Source organism: Penaeus monodon, unplaced genomic scaffold (assembly GCF_015228065.2).
Source record: "Penaeus monodon isolate SGIC_2016 unplaced genomic scaffold, NSTDA_Pmon_1 PmonScaffold_2317, whole genome shotgun sequence".
NCBI classification, from domain to species: Eukaryota; Metazoa; Arthropoda; class Malacostraca; order Decapoda; family Penaeidae; genus Penaeus; species Penaeus monodon.
The window spans coordinates 20083-30582 of NW_023653221.1; the positions used below are offsets into that span (position 1 = coordinate 20083).

At 38.3% G+C, this 10500-nt stretch overlaps 3 non-coding genes and 1 pseudogene across 3 annotated transcripts; 1 reads left to right on the forward strand and 3 right to left on the reverse strand.

The window, feature by feature from the left end:
• Positions 1 to 3140: 3140 nt before the first annotated feature.
• On the reverse strand, positions 3141 to 3255 carry LOC119570221. The gene has a single exon (XR_005228388.1). It is a non-coding gene; the product is annotated as a U5 spliceosomal RNA (small nuclear RNA).
• A 3066-nt stretch (positions 3256 to 6321) lies between these two features.
• Positions 6322 to 6488, forward strand: LOC119570223. Its single transcript, XR_005228389.1, has one exon. It is a non-coding gene; the product is annotated as a U1 spliceosomal RNA (small nuclear RNA).
• Positions 6489 to 8828: 2340 nt separating this feature from the next.
• LOC119570213 lies at positions 8829 to 8947 on the reverse strand. The gene has a single exon (XR_005228381.1). It is a non-coding gene; the product is annotated as a 5S ribosomal RNA (ribosomal RNA).
• Positions 8948 to 9636: 689 nt separating this feature from the next.
• LOC119570222 lies at positions 9637 to 9756 on the reverse strand (annotated as a pseudogene).
• Between the last annotated feature and the right edge of the window lie 744 nt (positions 9757 to 10500).

The window sequence follows — 10500 nt, forward strand, 5'->3', positions numbered from 1 at the left end:
TCTCTGTGGTGCGTCTGGAAGTGCATAGTGGCCAACATATCAGGCCGCACTAGGGGGCTTCTCAGCCCCAGTGTCCACTGTCAGGCGGCATGGGCTTCCCATCTATTGAGCCCTCCACCTGCATCGTGCTGGTTCGACGGCAGCTTACCCAAGTCGGGGCCCGGAAACCGGGACGGCTGGTTTCGGCCCCCTTCTCCAGCCTGTCCGAGTTTTCCGCCTGTACCACTTCCTTAGCCTTAGGGCATGCACTCGGATGGTTTACCATACCTACCACCCGTCCTTTTCAGCACTGCTGGAAGGCATCCCGAATCCGTCCAGTTGAGAGGACGTGTTCTCCGCTCCCTCTGACACTGACTACGTCTGTGCCCTTCCTCACTGCAGCCCCAACACAAGCCTTGGAAAGTGCTAGGGCTCACCTTCCTCAATGCTACCTTCTCCACTTTAGCCTTCCGGCCCCGGAGGTCACGGCGGGGCTGAGCAGCTGGCCCTAGGCCACTGGATTGCCTTCAGGAAGGCCTCGAACTCCCAAGGCCCTTGCCAGCGCCACCTGCAGGTCCTCAGGGTGTGCCTCCTCAATGTAGATTGCAGCTGCTGGTCCTGCAAAGCGTCAACAAAGAAATCGCGGGCCAGGCCACGATCAATATCTTCCGCAGCCGCAGGTACGACCTCCTTACCAGCGCCTCCCCATCCTGCGCCAGCTGGGCCCGTGTCTCGCCATGCTCACGAGTCCGCTTCTTCAAGTGGGCCCCGATATTCCTCGGCCTGGTGGTGGTGCCCGAAACGGCGTTTCAAAGCCTCCGCCACGCTGGTGTAAGAGGCATGTTGGGATGCTGGCAGATGCCCCAAACTTCCACCGCGGGGCCCCTTAGCGCTGTTTCCAGCTGTAGGGCCTTCTCTTCCTGGCTCCAGCCCTGGGCAGATGCCAGTATTTTAAAATTTGGGGGGACATATGCCTCCCAGGGGCCCCCTTCCCGTCGTACTCAACTAGCTTACGCTTCACAGAATGTCTGGAGGCCGAGGGGCTGCGGGGTGGGGGAACGCGTGCCGTGAACTAACACGCCCGGGGGGGAGGAAGGGGGTGAGGGAGGCGACGAGGGGGGTTGACCGGGGCCGAGTTTGCCGCCACCCATATCCAAGGGAGCGGGTTTCCGATGGGTCCCCAGCCTTCTGCAGCGACCACTGGCTCCGACACGACGCTGCGAGGCCTGGGGGTTTCCTGCCACGGACCCCAGGCAGACCCCAGTAAACCTGACACTCTGGCATCTGTTTTCCAGAACCTCGTCTGCCTTCTCTGCTTGCACGTTACTACCTCGTGACGCCGCCTTTCCTCCTTCACTTCCTCCCTCAGGCCCTGAACCTCGCCCTTCAGAGTTGCACCTCCTCCATCAGTTCACTCTTCACGCTGTTCAGGCCTTGTCGGTGTACTGCTGGGGTTTCCATCTTCACAGATGCAAGATTGCTCTGTAGCACCTCAACAAGTTGGCAGAACTGTTCCTCTGCCTTCCTTGCCTGCATCTCGACGAGATGGTGCGCCTGCTCGCGTGCCCTCTGTGCCTGCTCTTCTGCCCTTTGTGCCATTTCCTCCCTCATACCGGCCAGCATGGCAGTGATCAGGTCCATCTGGCTCGGCTTCACCTCACTCGTGCCTGCCAGTCATAGCCTCCCTCGCTCATGGCTGCCGCCATCTTTGGACGACATGATAAATCGGCGCGTCACTGATCAAATATCACAAATCCCACTCCTGACACCATTTGTTACGCCGGCCGCCTCGTCTCTCTGCCACCAACACAAGGCAGGCTAGGCAGACGGCGTGTTATATACAGGGTCGTGAACACTGAAAAGCTCCAAGAGGCCCGAACACCCCAGCGTCCCAGAACACCAGGAGAGGAAACGCCAAATGGCGAGGCAGGGCACGAAGTAAAACAAAATGACAGTCTTTCCTTTATTTACACAAGTTATTTACCCGTACACTTTTCTATAGCACAACAGGGGGAAACCAGCATGTCACACTGCACGATACTGCTTATAACAGGGCAACACAAAGTTATATCAGGTCACAAGGGCACACACGAGGTCTTCCAGGAGGGCACCCAACTCCGTCTCCTGGCTTGTTTTCCCCCGCTCACAGCCAGCTGCGTCATGTTTGCCCAGGTTTTCCTTTTATGTTAACACATGTTTCGCACAATCTCCGAAAGACCCACTGGCGTAGCAATAATAAAAACTAACAATAACAATAACAATAAAAATAAAAAAATAGGTCACAGTATTTTCCTGGCGACATTGAGTTAAATGTTGTTTACTTTTATGAGACTAGCTTCAGTAGCAACATTTGGCATATTAATCTAATTTGCATGTTTTTCTTCACTTAAGGGATTTTATTTCATCAAAAATATTCTGAACACAAAATAAAAAGTTTTTTTTAATTACAAATTACGATTTCCCATACGCGTTCCCGCTATATAGTAAGGTGGGGCATATGTGTAGTACACTTTGGTTTTCATTCGTTTCCTATGCTTTTTTAAAGTTACGGATGAACGGTTTTCTCGCGGTGGATTATGCTATCATTTCATATATTTGATTAATGAAATGTGTATTTTTTCACACACAAATATTGGTGGGAGTTATCTCAGAGTAGATCAAAATGAAAATATAGTAGGTAACCACTACGTGTTATTGTAGTACACAACACACGCACACGCCGGGCACGGCCACATACCACGCCGCGCGCACGCACAGGCAAAAATACCACGCACGCGCGCGCGCGCCACACACTCGCCACATAATCAATTTAAAGCCATACAAATGTTACACTTTATTTTATTTCATATAAAGATAACCCTTTTCACCACCAAGTAAATAAAAATTAGGATGAGTGTAAGCTTAGATGAAAAATTTGTAAAAAATAGAAATTTTTTAAGTGTTTTTGGGTCGAACACCAAATGGGGGGGTTTTTTTTAGGGAAAAATGATGTTAATTTATAAATGGAAAAAAATTTTCATTTTTTACCCGAGGGGGGAAGGGTTAAATCCTTTTAAACCAAAAAAATTTGAAAAAAAAAAATAATTGAATTTATCAAGACATTCCCTTTACTATAAAAATATTTTTTTTTTAATCTTTATATTTATGTTTCAAGTTGAGTTTAAAACCCCCCGGTGGCATAAAAAAAAATTGAGTAAGACTCATTGAGTTGTTCCCCTCCACGGAAATCTTTAGAAAAGGCGAAAGATTTATGCGTTTGGGGGAAAACCAGAGTTACAAATAAATGGTAACCAAATTGAAAAAAAAAGGGTAGACTGAGGATTCGTAGAGCGATGTGTAAAAAGGGCAAAAAGACGTATCTTGAAATAAGCGCTATTATTTTACTTAATAAGATTAGCACGCAAAAGAAAATTGGTTGATATTTACTTTAAAACCAAATATATAAGCCAGTAGTTTAAAACATAACTGAACTTAAACAAAAGAAATGAAAGATCGTTTATCGAGGAATATTTTTCCCCTTAAATCATCAATCATCGAAAAAACGGTTTTAAGATACCGCCCCTTTTAATTCTCGTATTAGTTTATCTTGTAGTACCTAGAAAGTGCAAATGAATTTCTTGGGAGATACAGGGGAATAACAATATGAAAAACGCATTCAGTATTCTATATTTTTTAGTTTATCCCTGTGTACGTTATTGTATCGTCTTGTTTTAAATATGTAAGTGTATGCATTAAGTTCCCCCATACTTTACTGTAACCATTTGATCAAATGGGTGTGATTATGTAATTATTTTTAAATGGCAAATACGTCCACATTTTACTCATTTACATCAACATAGGGAACGAAAAACCCCTTTTGTATTAAAACAAAGACCTCAGTAAAAGTAGTGTGTAATGAATGTAGTTATAAAAGCATGATCAACTTTATGGATCACTTCTTAGTGCGATTGCCGGGTTTCTCGCCGAGATTCTGGGAAATATGTTCAACCAAAATGGGGACTGTTAGTGTAATCCTCTGAGGGGGAAGCGGCTCTAAAGCGTTTGCTTAGAGATTTATGACCGTTCTGACTCGGTTTCCGATTTAAAGAAGGATCAAAAAAGCTGAGTGTTGAACATAAATCCAAAAGAAGTGTTCTTGAATTTTTTGACAACCCTAAAAAGGGGGAAAAAACTCTTATTATAAAAAGGTGTAAAGCTTTTTTGCATCGGGGGGGGGGGTTTAAAAACCGAAATGACTTGAGTGTTTAGCCAAAATTTTTGTTAAAAAGTTTTGTCTACTCTTTATGCCATTGTTATCAGTAAGCCCTTGTCCTACCATGTTATTGTTGTATTCTATTGCAGTTATTAATTACCTCTTTGGTTCTGTAAACCCCTTTACTTTTGTAAATATGTGACTCGGTAGCACATAACCAAAAAATCTGGAGAGTCGGAAAAACGTGCTTAACAACGGGGCACGAATATTATACCATGCGTCCTGGGAAATAACGATAATAATGTTAAAAAGATTAATAGAACCTTACAAAAAGTATGGGAAAACTAAAAAACGCCCAATCCAGGCAAAATAATATAAAAACGTAAAATTGCAATGTTCAAAGTTGAAAATGATGTGACAATCATAGCATTCAAGCTTGACGTTCTTTTATGATCGTGTGTTAGTGGTTTTGGGTTTTCTGAGTAATACGCAGTGTTGAGTCTTCGTAATGGAGGTATTTCTATTTCTATTTAAAAAAACCATTACACATTACTTTTATCTTAGCACTTTAAGGTTTTTTGGAGGGTTAGATTCTCTGGAGTGGGAAAGGGCTTTCCACACTCCAAATTTTTAGGTGTTACTAACATTTTTGATTTTACAATATCAACTATTTCATAAATTTTATGTTAATAGCTCCTAGAGACAGTATGTGATCAAACCCTTGAGGTACTGCAAAACCTCCGTCCATGGGGGAGGGGAAAGGAAAACCCCAGTAAATCTCCTTTTTCAGAAAACCGTTTAAAATTTAGTGTTTTAGGGGGGGGGGGGGTTACTCCACAATATTTTACATATTGTCTAAATTGAATTGCATTATTTCACCCTCGGCAACGGGAAGCAAATCTGGAAACGTCACTCTTTTGTGGGAAACCTTTTTGAATCACTTTTAGAAATAGCTAATGTCAAAAATTGAGAAAGCATATAATTTTTAAATTTTTCATATCCTCTTCAAAGAGAATGAACAATTACCAATGTACATTCTATGAAAACTATTGTAAATTTTGGGGTTTTGGTGTTCTGTGGGCAGAGTGGTTTAAGCCCTTGTATTTTCATTTCTTTATAAAAGTTTTAAAATGTGTTTCTATCTTGCACTTGATATGCACGTAGATGATGAGTCAAAGGTGGCACAGAGTAGAAAAAGATTTTTTATTTTCGACCAATTTGATATGATAGTAATATTATAATAATATACCTGTGGCACTAGTTCAAGAGAATTAGTTTATATTTTGATTATGATAATTAATCCGGATGTATAGGGACCCGTTTGACACTATTCATTTTTGACAGAAAAAACGCAACAGACATAAAATGGAAACCCCAAAAAGTTTATACAAAAACCCCGTTGGGGGGAATGGATCGTTTTTTGGAAATTTCTGTATTCTTTGTCGATTTTCCCACAACATGTAGGAATCCGTAAAGCGTCCCTACCCATTTTAAAAGGGGGCGTTGGTATCCTGCAAAAGTTATAATTTATTTAATAAATTGGAATATTTTCCCTGGAGGGAGGGACCAATCCCCCAGGGACGGAAAACCCGGGGTGATCCCCGCTAAGTTGAAGCAGGCCCCTAGCATTGCCCCTATTTTGAAAATTGGGAAATATATCTAAAAAATTATAGTCTAAATTAACTATACCTTCCAGAGTGATATTAGTGTTACGTATAAATATAATTAAAGATCTGAATAGCATATATCCGCGTGTACATTTAAATCGTCTGAATATTACATTTATGCAAACATGTATATCCATCGGTATTTATGGATATATGTGTATATGTGTGTGTGTGTACGCACACATCAGTATGCGTACGAACATTAAAAAAAACGCGGACTTGGGTAAATGTCTATAGAATGATATAATTAATTGCGCGAGGAGCTTTTTATTCACCTTACGATATGTACAGGATAGTTTCACATATAATCCCCTTGCATGTGAACGTTTTTGTTTTCTAAACTTAGTTTTGAAATGTAATTGTGTCATTCACTTGGAGTTTTCTTTAGAAAAGCAAGGTAATTTGTTATCTGTATAAAGTATTGTAGATGGTGTGAGTTCTGAGTGTGAGCGATGGTGGGTCGGCGGGTGGGTAGTTTTTAGCATACTTACCTGGCACAGGAGATACCGTGATCACGAAGGCGGTTCTCCTAAGGCGAGGCTCATCATTGCACCCCGGGTTGCCCGCTGACCTTGCGATTAACCCAAATGTGGTTAACTCGAGTGCGAAATTTTTTTGTAAGCGGGGGACTCCGTTCGCGCTATCCCCCTTATAACCTTTAATTTTTACCAAAAAGTGTTTAATCCACTTGTCCACCTAGTCCCAGTTAGTAAGTAAGTAAAGGTTAAAAGAAAAGACCCGTTAACGGGGAGGAAACAAGATGGGAGAGGGGAAGATAAAGGGGGGGATCGAAAAGATGATTTTAAGAAGAAAAGAGTTGGGGGTTAACCTAACATGCGGGGGAAAAGTTGGGGCATAGCTTACAGGAGGAGGAAAGGAGGACAAAGGTCGGTAAAAGGGGGGCCCCGCGCCATCGGTGGTTCGCGCTGCCCCGGCACGGCAGTCACTCGCTTCGCATGAGCGAACTCACGGGTCGGCGAGGGTAACCTAGTCATCTCTTTACTTCTATATATTTGGTTAATTTGTAACAACCAGCCCATTGGAAATTTTACATATAACTTGTTCGAGGATATATATATGTATTTCGTAAACGAGTTAAATATTGAAATACAGAAAATTTCAGTTCATTATCATGGTAGTATTCATACTAGCATTAACAATTATTTTTAGTATCTGTCAAGCTATATGCAGGTTTTTTTGGGGGCAACATTATGGGTAATTTTGAAGGGGAAAGCCTTTGATTGCCATTTCATGACAAAATAGATGTGAACAATGCAAAGCTGTATATGTATATATATATATATACCTATATTTATATATATATATACATATTATAATATATATACAAAATTATACATATATATATATATAATAATATATAATATATATACATATATATATATATTATACTATTATATATATATTATAATACAAAGAATCGGTCTTATAAAAAATTGCAATGTAAAAGTATCGATGTACCATTTTTTCGTTTTCATTTTGAGAAAAACACCCAAGCGATACCGATAAAACGATGCAGATATTGAATCGCTAAAGGGATACAGGTACCAATACAAAAGCATCGATCGATATATGTATCACGATACTGCCCATCTCTTAACTAAATGATGAATGTAAATCATAATGATATCGGGGATACTGGTGATAAAATTATTGATGATAATTATAAAGCAATACTGATAATAATCTAATTGTAATCCTACCATTAGTAAGATAATTAGTAAATAAATAAATAGATAAAACTAGTGATAGTGATCATGGGAAGCAAAAATGTAATAATGGTTATCATGGCCTTCTTAATCATATCAGTAATTACGATAACGATGATCTTAATGATAACTATAACAAAAACCCAAACACGGATGGGGAAGACGTAGATTATTGTGCCTCAGTGTCCCTGGACATGTTTATTAGCTTTATATCTGTCACTTCTCTTATTATGTAGTTTCCTATTGTGGAAGTTTTTGCATAGAATATTTTCATTTACAATATCTACATTTGCTTTATCTGTCTGTTGACCATGTCAATGATACTGGTTATATTATGGATGATAATTTCTTTAAGAAAATTAGAAATTGTAATCCTACCAAAAATGTCGTTAATCAGTAAATTATTAATTAGATTAAAATTAACATGAAGATACTTAATAATCGTGATAATGGCCAGCTTAATGATATCAGTAATTACGGTAATGATAACCATAATGATAATTATGAGAAAACCAATTAGAAATAGGGAAGATTGTTGTTCCTCCATATAGACATTTTTCGAGCTTTCTATCTGTCACTACCTTACTGTGCAATTTCGTGTTGCGCAATTTTTGTTTGGAATATTTTCATATATAATTCTTTATATTTATCTAGCGCGGAGACTGGCCCTAGTGTTGTGTTGTATGCTTGTGTTTGTGCTTGTTAACCTTGAATATAATTTATTGATTTTCTACCGAAAAAGAAGCGTGTGGTATTTCCAACCAAATGCTTACTATCGTTGGCGAATGAATTAGCAGTTTGTATATTTATGGCAGTGGACATACATTTCAATTTTCATTTCATAAGATTATACGCAGACGACTCAGTCATTTTTTATTTTTTTTCGGCCCTGGAAGACCGAACCAAAGCTCTTTTTTTTAGACTATCTTTATTACGATCATATTCTTATTGTTCTTTTGTATATATCATTACTAATATAATTGTTACTAATACACTTAATATACTTGTTACAGCTTCATTTTTTTGTCTTTCTAAAACAAATGTTTTTATTATGAGAAATTATTAAAATAGAATTGCATTTACTTTAGTTACCTCTATGATTCATACTATCAATTTTCTGTTTATCCTTCTCCCTCTTTTCGATAACTTTTCACTATTTGCTATTGACTAAAGTAAAATATCAATTGATCTCTCTATACAAATATAAGAAGAGTTGCTATAAATTGTATTGAAATAATATACAATAATTGATATACAATAAAATACCAACAGCATCTGGTGTTCCCAGGCGGTCACCCATCCATGTACTGACCAGATCCAACGTTGCTTAACTTCGCTGATCGGACGAGAAGCGGTGCTTTCAACGTGGTATGATCGTTGGCGATTATATATTTAACATTAACCAGTTTTATTTCAGTGTTCATTGACTTTTCATAAAAACAATGTGTCTTTTGTTTTTGCATCAAACTTCATTACAATGACGTTCAAGCCATCAATGTAACAATCGTCACTGGCGGAGTACAGGCAATTCTAACTAGGTCAGCTCTTTCTTTGTGCACGCTGGTCCTTAATATGTAGTTTCCTATTGTGTAAGTTTTTGTTTAGAAAATTATCATATGCAGTTTCTAGATCTGCTTTGTCTGGCGCGGAGATACGAGAATGTTGTGCTGTGTGCTTCTCTTTGTGACTGTTATCCAGTAAATATAATACATTGATTTCAACATTCATCTAACGAAAGTGAAATAAATGTGTTTTCTGAAAATCAAACGATCTACAGAACCAAATCCTTCAACCTGATGCCAAATATATTGCTAAAATTTAATTGTGATATATATATTATATTATATATATTAGTATCAGAAACTTAATAAAGGGTTTAAAATGGAGAATTGCATTTGCTTTTGTTACATCTATGAGTTTTTATTCGTTTTCCCTTTGCTCCGACGGCGATGATTTTTACTCTAATTTCCATGGACTGAAGTATAATTTCAATTGATTTGTTTATATAAATGTAAGAAGAGTTGCTAAAATAGTAATGAAATGCTTAGCATATTTAGTTTATATAATAAAGTGCCAACAGCATCTGGTGTTTCCCAGGCGGTCACCCATCAAAGTACTGACCAACCCAACGTTTTCTTAACTTCGCTGATCGGACGAGAAGCGGTGCTTTCAACGTGGTATGATCGTTGGCGTGTGGTGTTTTTAACATTAACCAGCTTTAATCAATACTCATGTTTCTAATGAAAATTAATATAATGTATCCTTTGTTTTTGCATCAACATCATTACAAAGACATTCTAGTCATCAATGCATTAATCACCACTATTGGAGTATAGGCAATTTGAACTCAATTGTCACAACTTTTAAGCACCTTTAGTAAGCTTCTTCCTATTTTTTTTTTTTTTTTTGCAATTCTGTAAAGAATGCAGGGTATACAAGTAATACATAATATATTGAATAAATAAATATGTGTACACACGCATCCCCAACACTTTCACATCGTTATTGTTAGTAGGAAAAGTTAAATATTATAGATAATAATAAACAGAAATTCAGATTATTATTGAATCTTGAGTGCTTTCATATAACTTCTTTTCTATTACTGTGTCTCTTCTTTGTTTGGTATTATTCAAATATTTGTAATTGTATTTGTATAATTCTTCCTAGTATATAATTTTATCATTATCACTATTATTAATCAGTCTTTAAACATGTGATAATTGTTTGCTTTCAAAAGCATTATTGTTATGGTACTGACAATATTGATATAATTTTTAAAGTTATAATAAAAGTGTTGTTGATAATACTGTTTTTGACTGTAATCCTACTACTAATGAGAATTAGTAAACCAAAAATTAGATAAAACAATAGCATTGTGACCCAAAATATCTTAATATACAAAAAATTAAGATACTATGATCATGTAATTTTAGCT